Source organism: Symphalangus syndactylus, chromosome 10 (assembly GCF_028878055.3).
Source record: "Symphalangus syndactylus isolate Jambi chromosome 10, NHGRI_mSymSyn1-v2.1_pri, whole genome shotgun sequence".
NCBI classification, from domain to species: Eukaryota; Metazoa; Chordata; class Mammalia; order Primates; family Hylobatidae; genus Symphalangus; species Symphalangus syndactylus.
In genome coordinates, this window is record NC_072432.2 from 28,256,767 (window position 1) to 28,271,671 (window position 14,905).

At 39.7% G+C, this 14,905-nt stretch overlaps 1 protein-coding gene across 6 annotated transcripts in view; it reads left to right on the plus strand.

Annotated features, from left to right (window-relative positions):
• ARMC3 (armadillo repeat containing 3) overlaps positions 1–14,905 on the plus strand; it is a 273,044-nt gene that overhangs the window by 149,091 nt on the left and 109,048 nt on the right. For 2 of the 6 annotated variants that reach the window (XM_055296749.2, XM_055296750.2), the window contains exon 1: positions 12,310–12,415. The exons of 1 other annotated variant lie outside the window; for it this stretch is intronic. The gene's annotated coding sequence lies outside the window, so the exon portion shown is untranslated. Of the gene's footprint in view, positions 1–12,291; positions 12,416–14,905 lie in introns of those variants that run through there. 3 more of the 6 variants (XM_055296756.2, XM_063611071.1, XM_055296752.2) reach the window with 3 other exon arrangements.

The following is a 14,905-nucleotide window of genomic DNA, read 5'->3' on the forward strand; positions in this document are numbered from 1 at the left end:
GGCTAATGCCTGTAATCCCAGCACTTTGGGAGGCTGAGGCGGGCGGATCATGAGGTCTGGAGTTTGAGACCATCCTGCCCAACATGGTGAAACCCCATCTCCACTAAAAATACAAAAAATGAGCTAGGCATGGTGGCACATGCCTGTAGTCCCAGCTACTCGGGAGGCTGAGGCAGGAGCATTGCTTGAACCTGGCAGGCAGAGGTTGCAGTGAACCCAGATCGCGCCACTGCACTCCAGCCTGGCAACAGAGCGAGACTCCATCTCAAAAAAAAAACAAAAAAAAAAAAAAAAGAAAGAAATTCATCTCTCAAGCTGAGCCTAGAAACTGTTCCTCCAGCCCTTGCAACCACACTACATGTTAAATTCCCTGCTAGTTAGAATTGATTTTGTTTTCTGCAACAGAATGATATAATACTTAGAACCAGAGTGGTTTTTGATCTTAGAAGGTCAAAGATAGAAATCCAGGACTGGTCATTTGACCTGCTTGAATTTGAAAACACTAAGAATCTGCTTAATTTGAGAGAATGTCTTTAAAAATTGGAAGTCATCTCTGGTTTTCTGGAAAGAAGTACCCATTAGACACATTTTTGTTTTTTTTTAAGAGACAGGATCTCACTCTGTCACCCAGGCTGGAGTGCAGTGACGTGATCATAGCTCAGTGCAGCCTCCAACTCCTCAGCTCAAGTCATCCTCCCACCTCAGCTTCCCAAGTAGCTGGGACCACAGGCATGTGCCACCACACCTGGCTAACTTTTTTGTAGAGACTGGGTCTCGTTTTGTTGCCCAGGACATATTGGACACAATTTTGACCGGTGGCTACTGCCATAGCACAATGTGGTAAACAAAAGAACTACAAGGGACATGGGATGGGCAGATTACTTCTGGTTATACCTGTTAGTTCTGAGACAAAAAAGGATAGGTTTAGAGTTTTAAATGCCTAGTAGAAGCCATGGCTACAGGACAAGAGAGTTCCTATGACTGCCACACACTGATTATCTTACCTCTCGTATCCACAGTCTGGACCTGTGGATTTCTGGTTTACAATGTGTGCTGAATGCACGGCTTCACCAGGCTTCTGAAAAGGCCTAGAAGCAATGATTGACCCAGCAGCAATGAACAACCTAGTGTCTAGATTATGGTCTCTAAATGCCATTTTCCAGTATAATGAACCTAGGTTCTTTGGATTCCAGTTTGGGGACATAAAATATGTTAAGATGAGCTGGAAATGTGTTTCATACCAAACAACAGGGAAGCTATCAAAGGCTACTGGAGTCACATCAAAAGGACACTGGAAATTAAAGGGGCTCTCAGGCTGGGTGCAGTTGTTCACAGCTGTAATCCCAATACTTTGGGAGGCAGAGGCAGGAAAATTGCTTGAGGTCAGAAGTTTGAGACCAGCCTGGGAAACATGGTGAGACCTTGCTTTCACAATTTTTTTTTTTTTAATTAGCTGTGTGCCTATAATCCTAGCTACTCAGGAGGCTGAGGTGGGAGGATCACTTGAGCCCAGGAATTTGAGGTTGCAGTGAGTTATGATCACACTGCTATATTCCAGCTTGGGTGACAGAGCCAGACCTTGTCTCTAAAACAGACAAACAAATAAATGAAAAATTTAAAAAAGGGCTCCCACTGACCAATATAGGACAATTTATCAAAAAGAATAGTGACTATGATTGATTTTAATATATCTGTTAGAAACCCATGTGTTCATATTGCTAATAAACAAAGAACCAAAACTCGTTAATTACCTTTGGAGGTTCTAGGTAACAATGTATTACCCCCAAAAAACTGGTAAAAACAAGGAAAGAATAGAACATTTATCCTGCCTTTCCTATATGAACTGTATTTTCTGTTAATCAGATAGTTGATGAGGAAAGATCTTAGAACTATAACTAATAAATTCAGAAGTAATGGAGGACATAGAAGATCACCATTCTGCAAACATCTAATGAAATCATGGACCCAGAAAATTATGCTCAATGGCTACTCAAGCTAATAGATAAAAAAAGAAAGCTGAATGGAATGTTACAGAGGAGATATCAGGCTAATAACACCTGAATCCACTAATTAAGTCATCAAAACGGAGATATCCAGAAATTTTATGTTTTCTGATGTGACACAATAGGGAATATATAGCATCGCCTGTGATGGGTTATTGTCAAAAATTGCACCTGAATGTATCACTCTCTGGATATAAACACCCATTTATAGAATAAAACAGCCTACAGACCACCATGTTAAATGGCATTATGGAAAACAATCACTAAAAACAGGACAAATAAGTTACCTGGTTTCTTTAATAAATAGATAGCAAGATTTAACAAAGAGCAGGGTAAAATTGCTGTATGTTTTTTAAAACAAAGTTTTAAATTTAGAATAGTTTTAGATTTACAGAAAATTGTAAATATAGTATGGAGAGTCTCCATATGTGCGTCACCCGGTTCCCACTGTTGTTTGCATTTTATATTACTATGACACATTTGCCACAACAAAAGAACCAACACTGCAACATGACTGTTAACTAAACTCTATAGTTCGTTCAGATTTTACTAGTTTCCCCCTAATGTCTTTTTTCTGCTTTTCAAAATGTTTCTTAATTTGGGTTTTTCTGATGTTTTTCCATTGTTAGACTGGGGTCATGGGTTTCGGAAGGAAGCCTGCAAAGGTGAAGTGCTGTTCTCATCACATCTTTGTTTCTTTATTATTATTATTATTGAGACAGGGTCTTGATCTGTCATCCAGGCTGGAGTCCAGCAGCACAATCACGGCTTACTGCAGCTTCAACCTCCTGGGCTCAAGTGATCCTCCCACCTCAGACTCCCTAGTAGCAGGGACTACAGGTGCATGCCACCGCTCTTGGCTAATTTTTTGTCTTTAGTAGAGATAGAGTCTCACTATGTTGCCCAGACTGGTCTTGAAGTCCTGAACTCAAGTGATCCTCCCATCTTGGCCTCCCAAAGTGCTGGGATTACAGGCATGAGCCACCATGCCCAGCCACCATAACATTTTATCAAACTACATTCTACAAACATGACTTATCATGGAATAATGTTAACCTTGACCACCTGGATGAGGCAGTGTTTGCCAGGTTCTCCACTCTAAAGTTAGTGTCCCTCTCTCCTTTCCATAATCTACTCTTTGGAAGCAAGTCACAAAGAGCAGCTTACACTCAAGAGTGGGGATATGGAAAGAGTTAAGCTATACCTCTGAGAAGGAGGATTATCTACATAAAACATTTGGAAGTCTTCTATTTGTTTCCTCACCCCCATCTATTTTTTTCAATTATTTATTTAAATCAATATGGACTGATGGGTATTTATTTAATACTTTGTGTTATAGTCAGTACTATGCTATTTATTTGGGTGCTCAAATGCTTCCAGCTTTGACCTCTAAAAGCTCCTTCAGGTTGACTCCTTTGTCCTTCTAACATACCCTCATCCTTTTGTTTTCTGAGCACTTCCTTACATTCTGGTAATACAAGATGCTCCAGATTAACCTTATATATATCCTGCCCAAGACTTAGAATAAATTATTTCTCCAAGGAGCCCCGATTTCCTTTATTGGAGAATGGTATTAGAAACAAAGACCTGGGTGCTAGAGGTACTTATTTCTGGAATGTCACTGCCTCTAGGTCCTCTTGGTAGACAGAGTTAGGGAATATATGAATGTATACTGACTCATAGAAACACATATTTATGATTATTTCTGCATCTATTCATCTGTGCATATATTAGGCTAAATATGAGTTTGCACTGATTCTGATCCAATCCTAGTTTGTTCTAGTCCTCTGCCTTGCTTATCTGTAATTTTTCTTTACAATAGTAGGAAACATGGCTCCCACCGCTTAACATACATTTATTTGCTCAACCTCGAAAATAAATGTACAATCACTCCAGAATTATCAACCTTCATAAACTCTATGAGAAACAACTTTGCCTGGTAGAATACACTATTTATTTACTGTTCCATTTGTTTTTAGTCTTAGAGTTTCCAGTCAAAACATGGTTTCCCAAAGTTAATTAGATCAGTTCATTTTCCCTGCCTGCTTCAGTGAGGTTATGTCACACATTTGTAACACAGTTAAGCTCTTTTATCACAGTCTGTTTCCCATCCTAGGCTCTTCCAATCCCCCGAATAATTTTTTTTAATTTGCATGCATTTAGGTTCATTTCTTATGCTATGGGATTTGGCAAAACTATGGGTTTTGGCAAAAGTATAGCCTCATGTATCTACAACTACAAGATCATATTAGTTCCATCACCCTAAAAATTCCGTTTCCCTGTGCTTCCCCTAGTCAAATACTTTTCCTGCTATAAAACTCTAGCAACCACTAGTCTGTTTTCATCCCTACAACTTTGCCATTTTAAAAATGTAGCATGAATGGAGTCATACAATTTTGTAGCCTTTTTGGTTTGGCCTTTTTCATTCAGCAAAGTGAATTTACGATTCATCAATTTTATTATGTAAATTAATAGCTCATTTCTTTTATTGAGGAATAGTATTCAATTATAAGAATATACCAGTTTGTTTATTTAATCCCCCTTGGTTGCTTCTAGTTTTTAGTGATTGTAAATAAAGCTGCTATATACTTTCATTTGCAGGTTGTTATATGGATATATAATTTTGAATCTATTTTTTTAAATTATACTTAAGTTCTAGGGTACATGTGCACAACGAGCAAGTTTGTTACATAGGTATACATGTGCCCTGTTGGTTTGCTGCACCCATCAACTCGCCATTTACATTAGGTATTTCTCCTAATGCTATCTCTCCCCCAGCCCCCCAACCCCCCGACGGGCCCTGGTGTGTGATGTTCCCCTCTCTGTGTCCACGTGTTCTCACTGTTCAACTCTCACCTATGAATGAGAACACACGGTGTTTGGTTTTCTGTCCTTGTGATAGTTTGCTCAGAATGATGGTTTCCAGCTTCATCCATGTCCCTGCAAAGGACATGAACTCATTCTTTTTTATGGCTGCATAGTATTCCACGGTGTATATGTGCCACGTTTTCTTAATCCAGTCTATCATTGATGGACATTTGGGTTGGTTTCAAGTCTTTGCTATTGTGAATAGTGCTGCAATAAACATATGTGTGCATGTGTCTTTATAGCAGCATGATTTATAATCCTTTGGGTATATACCGAGTAATGGGATGGCTGGGTCAAATGGTATTTCCAGTTCTAGATCCTTGAGGAATCGCCACACTGTCTTCCACAATGGTCGAACTAATTTACACTCCCACCAACAGTGTAAAAGTGTTCCTATTTCTCCACATCCTCTCTAGCATCTGTTGTTTCCTGACTTTTTAATGATCACCATTCTAACTGGCGTGAGATGGTATCTCGTTGTGGTTTTCATTTGCATTTCTCTGATGACCAGCGATGATGAGCATTTTTTCATGTGTCTGTTGGCTGCATAAATGTCTTCTTCTGAGAAGTGATTGAATCTATTTACAAATTAGTAATATCACAAATCAAAGTGGGACATCACTATAGATAATACAGATATTAAAAGAATAACTCAGGAAAATACTACGAACAAATTCATACCAATAAATTTGACAACTTTCCTACACTGGACAAATTCTTCTAATTACATACACTACCAAAGCTCACTGAAGAAGAAATAGATAATCTCGATAGCTGTGTACCTACTAAAAATAAAATTCATAATTAAAAACCTTCCCACAGAAAAAAAGAAGATAGCTTCACTGATATATTCTACCAAACATTAAAGGGAGAAAACTTACCAATTCTACATCAACAATTCCAGAGAATTGAAGAAGAGGAAATACCTCCCAAATTATTTTCTGAGGCCAGCATTATCATGAAACCATGATCACAGACATTATGAGAAAAGACAGCTACAGACCAAAGTCCCTCATGAGTATAGATGCAAAGATCTTTAACTGAATATTACCAAATCAAATCCAGTTTTGTGTAAAATGGTAATGCATAATATCCAAGTGGGACTTTATCCAGGAATGCAAGGTTGGTTCAACATTTGAAAATAATTCTGTGTAATATCAGCATGTTAACAGACCAGAGAGGAAAAACCATACAATTATTAAAGTAGATGTTAGCAAACACACTTGTCAGATTTCAGCTTAATTCACTACAGTGATTCACCGGCAAACAAGGAGTGGAAGGAAACTTTCTTGACTTGATTAAGGGCACTTTTTAAAAGCTTATATTTCATGGTAAAGGCTGAATGCTTTCTCCCTAAGATTTGGCATGAGGCAAAATGTTCTTTTACCACTTTATTCAAAATTTACCTTGAGCAACAGGGCAAGAAGACTTTTGTTTCAAAAAGAAAGCCAGATTGGAAGCAAAAATGTCTTTATTGGTAGATAACATGATCGTCTACATAAAAAATCCTAATGAATCTACAAAAAATTTACTAGAATAAGTGAGCTTAACAAGATCACAGTAGAAAAGATCAATATAAAAAATCAAATGTATTTGTTATACTAGAAATAACCATTTCAAAATTGAAATTTGAAAAATACTCTTTACAGTAGCATAAGAACTTACAAAAATACTCAGATGCAAGCTTTTAAAAATGTAAGTGTGAGACCTGCACATGAAGAAATAAATTTTAAAATACTCAAATAAATAAGGAGCTATACTATGTTAATAATTTAGAAAACTCAGTATTAAGCTGTCAATTCTTCCTGAATTTATCTATAGATTAAATGTAATTCTTATCAAAATTCCAGCAGATTTTCTGGTGAAAATTGACATGCTAATTTTAAAATGTGTAGGAAAATGCAAAGGACATACAATGGCCAAAACAATTTGAAAAATAACAAATTTGATCTTTTTGATAATTCCTGTTACTTCATTTAAAGGTTTACTGTAAGCTACAATAAGCAAAAGGTGGTAATATTAGTGTGAGGACAGATATATTGATCAAGGAAGCAGAATAGAGCCCAGTAATAGATCCACTTACAAAGGGTAAATTTATTTTCGACAAAGATGCCAAAGTAATTCAATACATAAATAGTGTTTTCTTCAAGTGGTACTAGAACATTTGGACATTCATATGCAAAATTGTGATTCTCAAACCATCTCATACCATATACAGCAACTAATGTGACATGGATCATAGACCCAAATGCAAGAATCAAAACTGGAAGACTTCTAAAACAAAACATAAAAGGAAGTCTATTTTCTTCCCTTTGGACTAGGCAAAGATTTCTTAGGTAGGGCAAAAGCAAAATGAAATAAAACAAAATAAGACTAACCTTTGAAACAATGAATGAATTGGACTTTATCAAAACTGAAAGCTTCCAGTGTACAAAAGATATTTTTAAGAAACAAAATGATAAGCCACACGCTGTCAGAAAATATGTCCAAAATGTATATCTGACAAATGACCTGTATCCAGGATATACAGGGAACTCTTACAACTCAAGAATACAAACAACCCAATTAAAAGTAGGAAAAATATTTGAACAGGCACTTCACAAAAGAAGGTACAGAAATGGCTAATGATCACATAGAATGGGATCATCATCACTAGTCATGAAGGAAATGCAGATTAAACCCAGAGGGAGAGACCATTACACTCCCACTAAAATGGCTAAAATTAAAAGGACTGACAACATCAAGTGCTGTAGAGCATATGAAGCAATGGCATCTCTCATTTTTGCTGATGGGAATGCAAATACCGTATAGTTCCTTTGGAAAGCAATTTGGCAGGTTGTTATAACATTATACACGTGACATAAGACCCAGAAATTCCACTCCTGGGTATTTTCCCAAGAAGAGAGAAACATGTTCACACAAAACCCTGTATATTTAACCATATTTATTTATAACAGTCCCAAACTGGAAAGTACCAGAATGTCCATCAATCAGTAAATGGATGTTGTACATCTATGCAGTGCAATACCACTCAGCCATAAAGTGAGATAAGCTATGGATAAATGCAACACCATGGACAAATCTCCTAAACTATGCTAAATTAAAGAAGCCAGACACAAAAGGCAGCATATTGCATGGTTCTGTTTATAAGAAATTCTAGAAAAGTCAAAATGATAGGGAGAGAAAGCAAAGCAGTTGTTCCCAGGGAAGTGAGTTAGAGGGAGAGATTTGACTTCAAAGAGGCATGAGGGAAATTTGGGATGATGGAGATGGTCTCTGAAACTTCCCTGGGGTGATGGTTACACAACTGCAAACGCTTGTTCAAACTCATCCAACAGTATATGTTAAAATAAACATGATCGGCCAGGCGCGGTGGCTCACACTTGTAATCCCAGCACTTTGGGAGGCCGAGGTGGGCGGATCACGAGGTCAGGAGATCAAGACCACGGTGAAACCCCGTCTCTACTAAAAAAAAAATACAAAAAATTAGCCAGGCATGGTGGCGGGCGCCTGTAGTCCCAGCTACTCGGAGAGGCTGAGGCAGGAGAATGGCGTGAACCCGGGAGGCAGAGCTTGCAGTGAGCCGAGATTGCGCCACTGCACTCCAGCCTGGGCGACAGAGCGAGACTCCATCGCGCAAAAAAAAAGTAAATAAATAAATAAATAAAATAAACATGGTCTCCCGTGCAAATTTGACATACTCAGCAAAGACTAAGTCTATAAAACAAGAATTAAAGCAGTAGTTTTACTTATTTCATAAAAACACATCACAAGGGATCATCACACACCAGGGCCTGTCATGGGGTGGGGGGAGGGATAGCATTAGGAGATATATGTAATGTAAATGACGACTTAGTGGGTGCAGCACACCAACATGGCACATGTATACAAATGTAACAAACCTGCACGTTGTGCACATGTACCCTAGAACTTACAGTATAATAAAAAAAATAACAACTTGTTATAACACTATAATTTCAGGATGGGCTGGCATGATGTATTGGTGTAGAACACGGCTATAAAAGTCAAGCTGACCTTAGTTCAAGTCCTGTCTTTACCATTTACTAGTAGAGTGACCTTCTGCTAATCACCCTGTACTTCATTCAGACCTCACAGGATTACAGTGTAGATTTAATGGTGCGCTTTAACCACTTCATAATTGCCAGTCTCATAGTGAGTATTAAAAAAACTTCAGTTACTTGAAGAACATTTAGAAACAGCCTAGGTGGGGAGACATACACGTAAACAAATACATTACGATATCATGTGAAAATAACCAATAGAGCAAGTGTAAGGTACAGCTATAGCAACGAATGAGAAATGCTTCCCTCTGTCTGAAGAAGCTAATAAAGACTTTTTGGAGGAAATGATGACTAAGTTAAAATTTGAAAGACGAATAAGTGGTTTTCAGGCTGATTAGGGGAGTGAAGGGCACAAAATGTCATGGTGTACTTGGAGAATGCTGAGCAGTTTGCTATATTTTTGAACAATGACAGAAGCTATTGTAGTAGGAAGCAGTCAGTCAGAACAAGAAAGATATTGAGTGTCAATTTAAGAATCTTGTTGCATTTCATCATTTGTGTGTTAGAGCTGTTGGAGCCAGCAAGGACACAGACAAATTAAATTTGCATCTTAGAATGATTACCTTGATTGTCTTGGAGAAGATGAATTGAAGCTAGGACCAGTCTAGAGGATGGAAGACCTGCCAGAAGGCTTGTTAGATGAATTCAGGTAAAAGACAGTGACTTTCTGTACTTGGGCTATGGGAATGGAAAGGTGAGAATAAATTCAAGAAACTTTTAGGGGAATCCAACAATTAACTGTGTGAAAAGGAGAATAAGTCTAGGATGCCTGTCAGACTTGGTGGTCTGTTTGGGTAGACCACCTGTTGTTACCCCTAGATAAATGGAAAAACATGTCTATACTGGGAAAATGATGAGTTTAGATGGGTAGTGTTGATGACTGAAGTGCCTGGGGGTATCCAGGTGGAACTGTGTAGCAAGTAGGATATATGGGTCTAGAGTTCAGTATCAGAGTCTGATGAGGAGCTACATATATGCAATAGTTGAAGTCACAAATATAAATAAGATCACCTGGAAAAGCATATAGTGTGAAAAGAGAACAAGGGACAGATCCCTGGGAAATTTCAACATTTAAGATTCTGTAAAAAAACCACAAATGGGCATATATCCCTATAATCCCAGCTACTCAGGAAGCTGAGTCAGGAGGATTCCTTGAGGCCAGGAATTCAAGGCAAGCCTGGGCAACATAGACAGACCCTGTTGTATAGAAAAGATCTTAAATGATGGTCATAAAAGAAAGTAGGAGGAAGATCAAGAGCAAGTAGTATCAAGGAAACCAAGAAAAGAGTTTCAAGAATGAGGTGTCATTGAGTATTAATACAGCCGCAATGTCAAGCAAGATGAGCACTAAGAAGCATCCAATGGATATGGATAGTTTTAGTGCTGGGATGAAAACAGGTCACTATAGTCTGAAGAGTGAGTAGGAAGTTAAAAATGTGTAAGTATCTAATGCTGGCTACTTTTTTTGAAAAGTCATGACCAAGAAGAGAAAGAAAATAATAGGATAATGGTTAGAAGGAACAACAAGGGCCGGGCGCGGTGGCTCACGCCTGTAATCCCAGCACTTTGGGAGGCCGAGGCGGGTGGATCACGAGGTCAGGAGATTGAGACCATCCTGGCTAACACGGTGAAACCCCGTCTCTATTAAAAATACAAAAAAAAAATTAACCGGGCGAGGTGGCGGGCGCCTGTAGTCCCAGCTACGCAGGAGGCTGAGGCAGGAGAATGGCGTGAACCCCAGGGGACGGAGCCAGCAGTGAGCCGAAATCGCGCCACTGCACTCCAGCCTGGGTGAAAGAGCGAGACTTCTTCTCAAAAAAAAAAAAAAAAAAAAAAAAAAAAAAAAAAAAAAAAAAAAAAAAAAAAAGAAGGAACAACAAGATCCAAGGGATTTTATTTGTTTTTGCTTTTTAGATGAGGCATGGGAAGGGCTTCAACATAATTATATACCGACAGGAAAAAACGTGGAAGACAGGGAGAGGCTGAAAATACAGGAGTATATTATTCAAGGCCCAATCATATAACACTTGATGACGCTTATATTCTTGAAACTCCCTCCTTGGTTTCCTTGATACTACTTGGTCTTAATCCTTTTCCTACTTCCATGACCATTACTTAAGATGTTTTCTATACACCAATCACACCGGATATTTGGCCATGGAAAACTGAATACAAATAATTGTTATAAAGCTGTTTATCAGGCAATTTAAACGGTGAGAAGAGAACATAAGATATATAAAAGTAGCAAGTATAAGAAGCATCTATCATTTTTAGGACTGGGAGACCAACAGGGGCCGGTAGGAGATGGAATTTGCAAAGTCTAAGAGGAGAGGGAGAGACTTTTTGCTAAAGGCAATCAAAAAGTATTTTATGACGATGGCATTTGAGCTGGGCTTAATTAAGTGGAAATGAAAGAATATTCCAGGTGTTGCACATGACCTGGGAAATAGAAGCTACTTTATAAATATTTGTTGAAAAATGAAGTGATGAACAGATGAGCAAAAAAATTTAGAGAAAAGTGTGGAAAATTTGGGGAACAGTAAGTTTGGCTGGAGCTTGGATGGTGGAGATAGGTTGAAAATGTGGTTGCACAGATGGAATAGAGATGGAGCAGACGGTCTTAAATTCCAGGCCAATGTGTTGAAAATTTATCTTAGGAAGCCGCTGACATTTGAGTAGGGAAGTGACAAGACTGGAACGATGATTTCTGGAAGGCCGAATTGCCTGTGATATGTAGAAAGAACAGTAAGGAGAGAGGAACTGAAGTTATCAGCCAGAAGGCCAAAAAATGACGAGCTGGATTGAAGTCACAATAAGGATATGAGAAAGGGAACAAGCAGGAAACAAAATGTAAGCCGCCAAGAAGTGGCTGAAGTGATGACTGTGGTTGGGGGGCATGGGAGGAAGAAGGGAAATTGAAGCTCCTTCTGAGTCTAGGCAATTGGAAGAATGGCAGGAAGAGGAAAGAAAGAGGAAGAGAATGGGGCTTTGAAGGGCCATGAATTCTGTGGAAATGAATTGGACATCCTAGTGCAAGGAAATGTGGCAGTGCAGGTCTGCAGCTTAACGGAGCCTGGGCAGGTGGTGGCTGATGTGGGTTTCATCTGCACAGAGATTCTGGCTGACGCCTGTATTTGGAAGAATGCAAGAGTATTTGCGTATTTGAATCTACAGCCAGTCCTTGGGGCAGAAGCTGAGGCTGAACTGCCTCTTGATTTGCAGCTTCCACCGCCAGTTTCCATTCTCCCCTAAAGCACTAGATTCAGGTAATCGCGGACGCACTTGGCTCCTCCCGCAGTGACCGCTGCCCTCGGCGGGACAATGGGCGCCCTCGCAGCCCCGCGCGTTCCCAGGGCGCAGGCGCGGTGCGGCTTGGCGTCGCCTAGCAACGAGGCACAACAAGGGACTGGGGGTTCGTCTGCTGGGTTTGCGGAGCAGCTACTCGGCGGGATCTCCCGGCAGGTAAAGGTAACCCCGTGGGGTGGGGAGGCCCAAGGCAGAGGCCTGAGGAAAACCTGGGAAAGGAGAAGGTGCCACGTGGGCGCAGACTGCTGGGGTCAGTGAGGCAACACCTTGCTGGGCGTTGTTGGTTCCTGCCTCGCGCCCGCAGAGTTAGACGGGGCTTGGGGTGGGTTTCTTAAGCATCCTGCCACCTCCCATTCAACAGGTGACAAAACTGAGGCCCGGGAGGGGATCTGAGGTGAGATCAAGTCAGATTCCGTTACTTGACTGTGAGCAACTCAGAAGTGGCCTCGATTTCTCGAGCTCTCCTCCTCTTTAAATATTCTCAAAGCAGAACTCATTAGAAAATATTTAAAATCATAGGCTGAACGTTCACGAAGAACAAATACAAAGGACCAATCAACTGGTGAAAAAAAAAAAGGCTCCAGTAGTCAAGAAGATGCATTTTTAGAGCAGAGTTGTTTGCATATCCAATGCCCTGAAGTTTTCACCCAGTTAATTTACTGCTAGAGATTTTTTTTTTATATTATACTTTAAGTTTTAGGGTACATGTGCAGAACGTGCAGGTTTGTTATATATGTATCCATGTGCCATGTTGGTGTGCTGCACCCATTAACTCGTCATTTAGCATTAGGTATATCTCCTAATGCTATCCCTCCCCACTTCCCCCACACCACAACAGTCCCCGGTGTGTGATGTTCTCCAACTGCTAGAGATTTATCCTAAAGAAATAGTTGGGGATATGGATGAAAATTTTATGCCCAAGGACGTTCTTTTCAGCCCTGTCCATATTTCCAGAAAATTAGAAAAAAATTTCAACAATCAGAGACTGGCTAGATAGCTAATGGATTTTAAAATATTTGAAATGGCATGTTATGCTAATCCACTGGAGATGATTGAAGCAATGAAGGGAAATTGAGACTTCATGAATTTATTTGTTAATATAAGAATTTAGTAGGAATATGAACCCAGGAAGGGAAGGTGAAAGTAGGGGATAGAGATTGAGGCAGGATGGTAAAATCACTTTAGAAAAACACACAAAGCCAGGTGCGGTGGCTCACGCCTATAACCCCAGCACTTTGGGAGGCTGAGGCGGGTGGATCGCCTGAAGTCAGGAGTTCGAGATCAACTGGTCAATGTGGGGAAACCCGTCTCTACTGAAAATACAAAAATTAGTGGAGCGTGGTGGCGGGTGCCTGTAATCCCAGCTACTCAGGAGGCTGAGGCAGGAGAATCACTTAAACTTGGGAGGTGGAGGTTGCAGTGAGCCAAGATCAGGCCACTCTCCAGCCTGGGTAACAGAGTGAGACTCTGTCTCAAAAAAGAAAAGAGAAGAGAAGAGAAGAGAAGAGAAGAGAAGAGAAGAGAAGAGAAGAGAAGAGGAGAAGAGAGAAGAGAAGAGAAGAGATGAGAAGAGAAATAGTATTGATCTCTCTGAGCTTATCTTTGGGTAATTTTTATTTTATTTGTTGTGCCCTTGTTTTCCAAATTCTCCACAGTGAAATGCATTACCCTTGTAAGGATCATCTCCATAGCTCATGGCCACTGACCTATGTCAGCTGTTCAGTCTCTCCTCCATTAACTGTCATACCCAATATGGTGATAAAACACATAGGCTTTTTTTTGGTGGGGGAGACAGAGTCTCACTCTGTCACCCAGGCTGGAGTGCAATGGCGTGATCTCAGCTTATTGCAACCTCTGCCTCCCGGCCTCAATTCTCCTGCCTCAGCCTCCCCAATAGCTGGGACTACAGGCGCATGCCACTGCCACTGCAGGCTAATTTTTGTATTTTTAGTAGAGACAGAGTTTTGCCATGTTGTCCAGGCTGGTCTTGAACTCCTGACCTCAAGTGATCCACCCTAGTCAGCCTCCCAAAATGCTGGAATTACAGGAGTGAGTCACCACGCCGGGCCATGATAAAACACATAGGCTTTAAACTTCATTCTTTAGCTTAGGAGACGCTCTGTCATTGCAATACTGTCTGTGTAAGCTCTTCTAACCTCTGCACTATGCAATTGCTCAAAAACACCATCCTGAAGTAGGAAAAATTAGTTCCTAAGTGAAAATCAGATTATTTAAAACAACTTTATGCAGGTGTAATTAAATTGCTTCCTGAATATTATTCATAAGCAACTCTTTTATAAATCAAAGGCTGCTCTGTCTTGGAATTGGTTATAGAGTGCTATAAACTCTTTTTTTCCCTAGAGATTAATTGTAGGATAGATTCTCATTTGCCCAGAATAGTTTCTGCATGTCTGCCTGAAATATTGTAGGCATAAGGTCTAGGACCTGTTCACTTTTCAAGCACCTAAGGAAGATGTTTGAGATTTGAAAAAAAATGCTTATATTGGCTCTAAAATATGAAAAGAGAACTGAAAAATTAGTGTTAATTGTTTTATTAATATAAATTTTTTATTACATTTGAAAACAATTTTCTCATTTTATAAGAATTTCCAGGTGTATGTACTGATTGCTGAGTAATTTCAAATA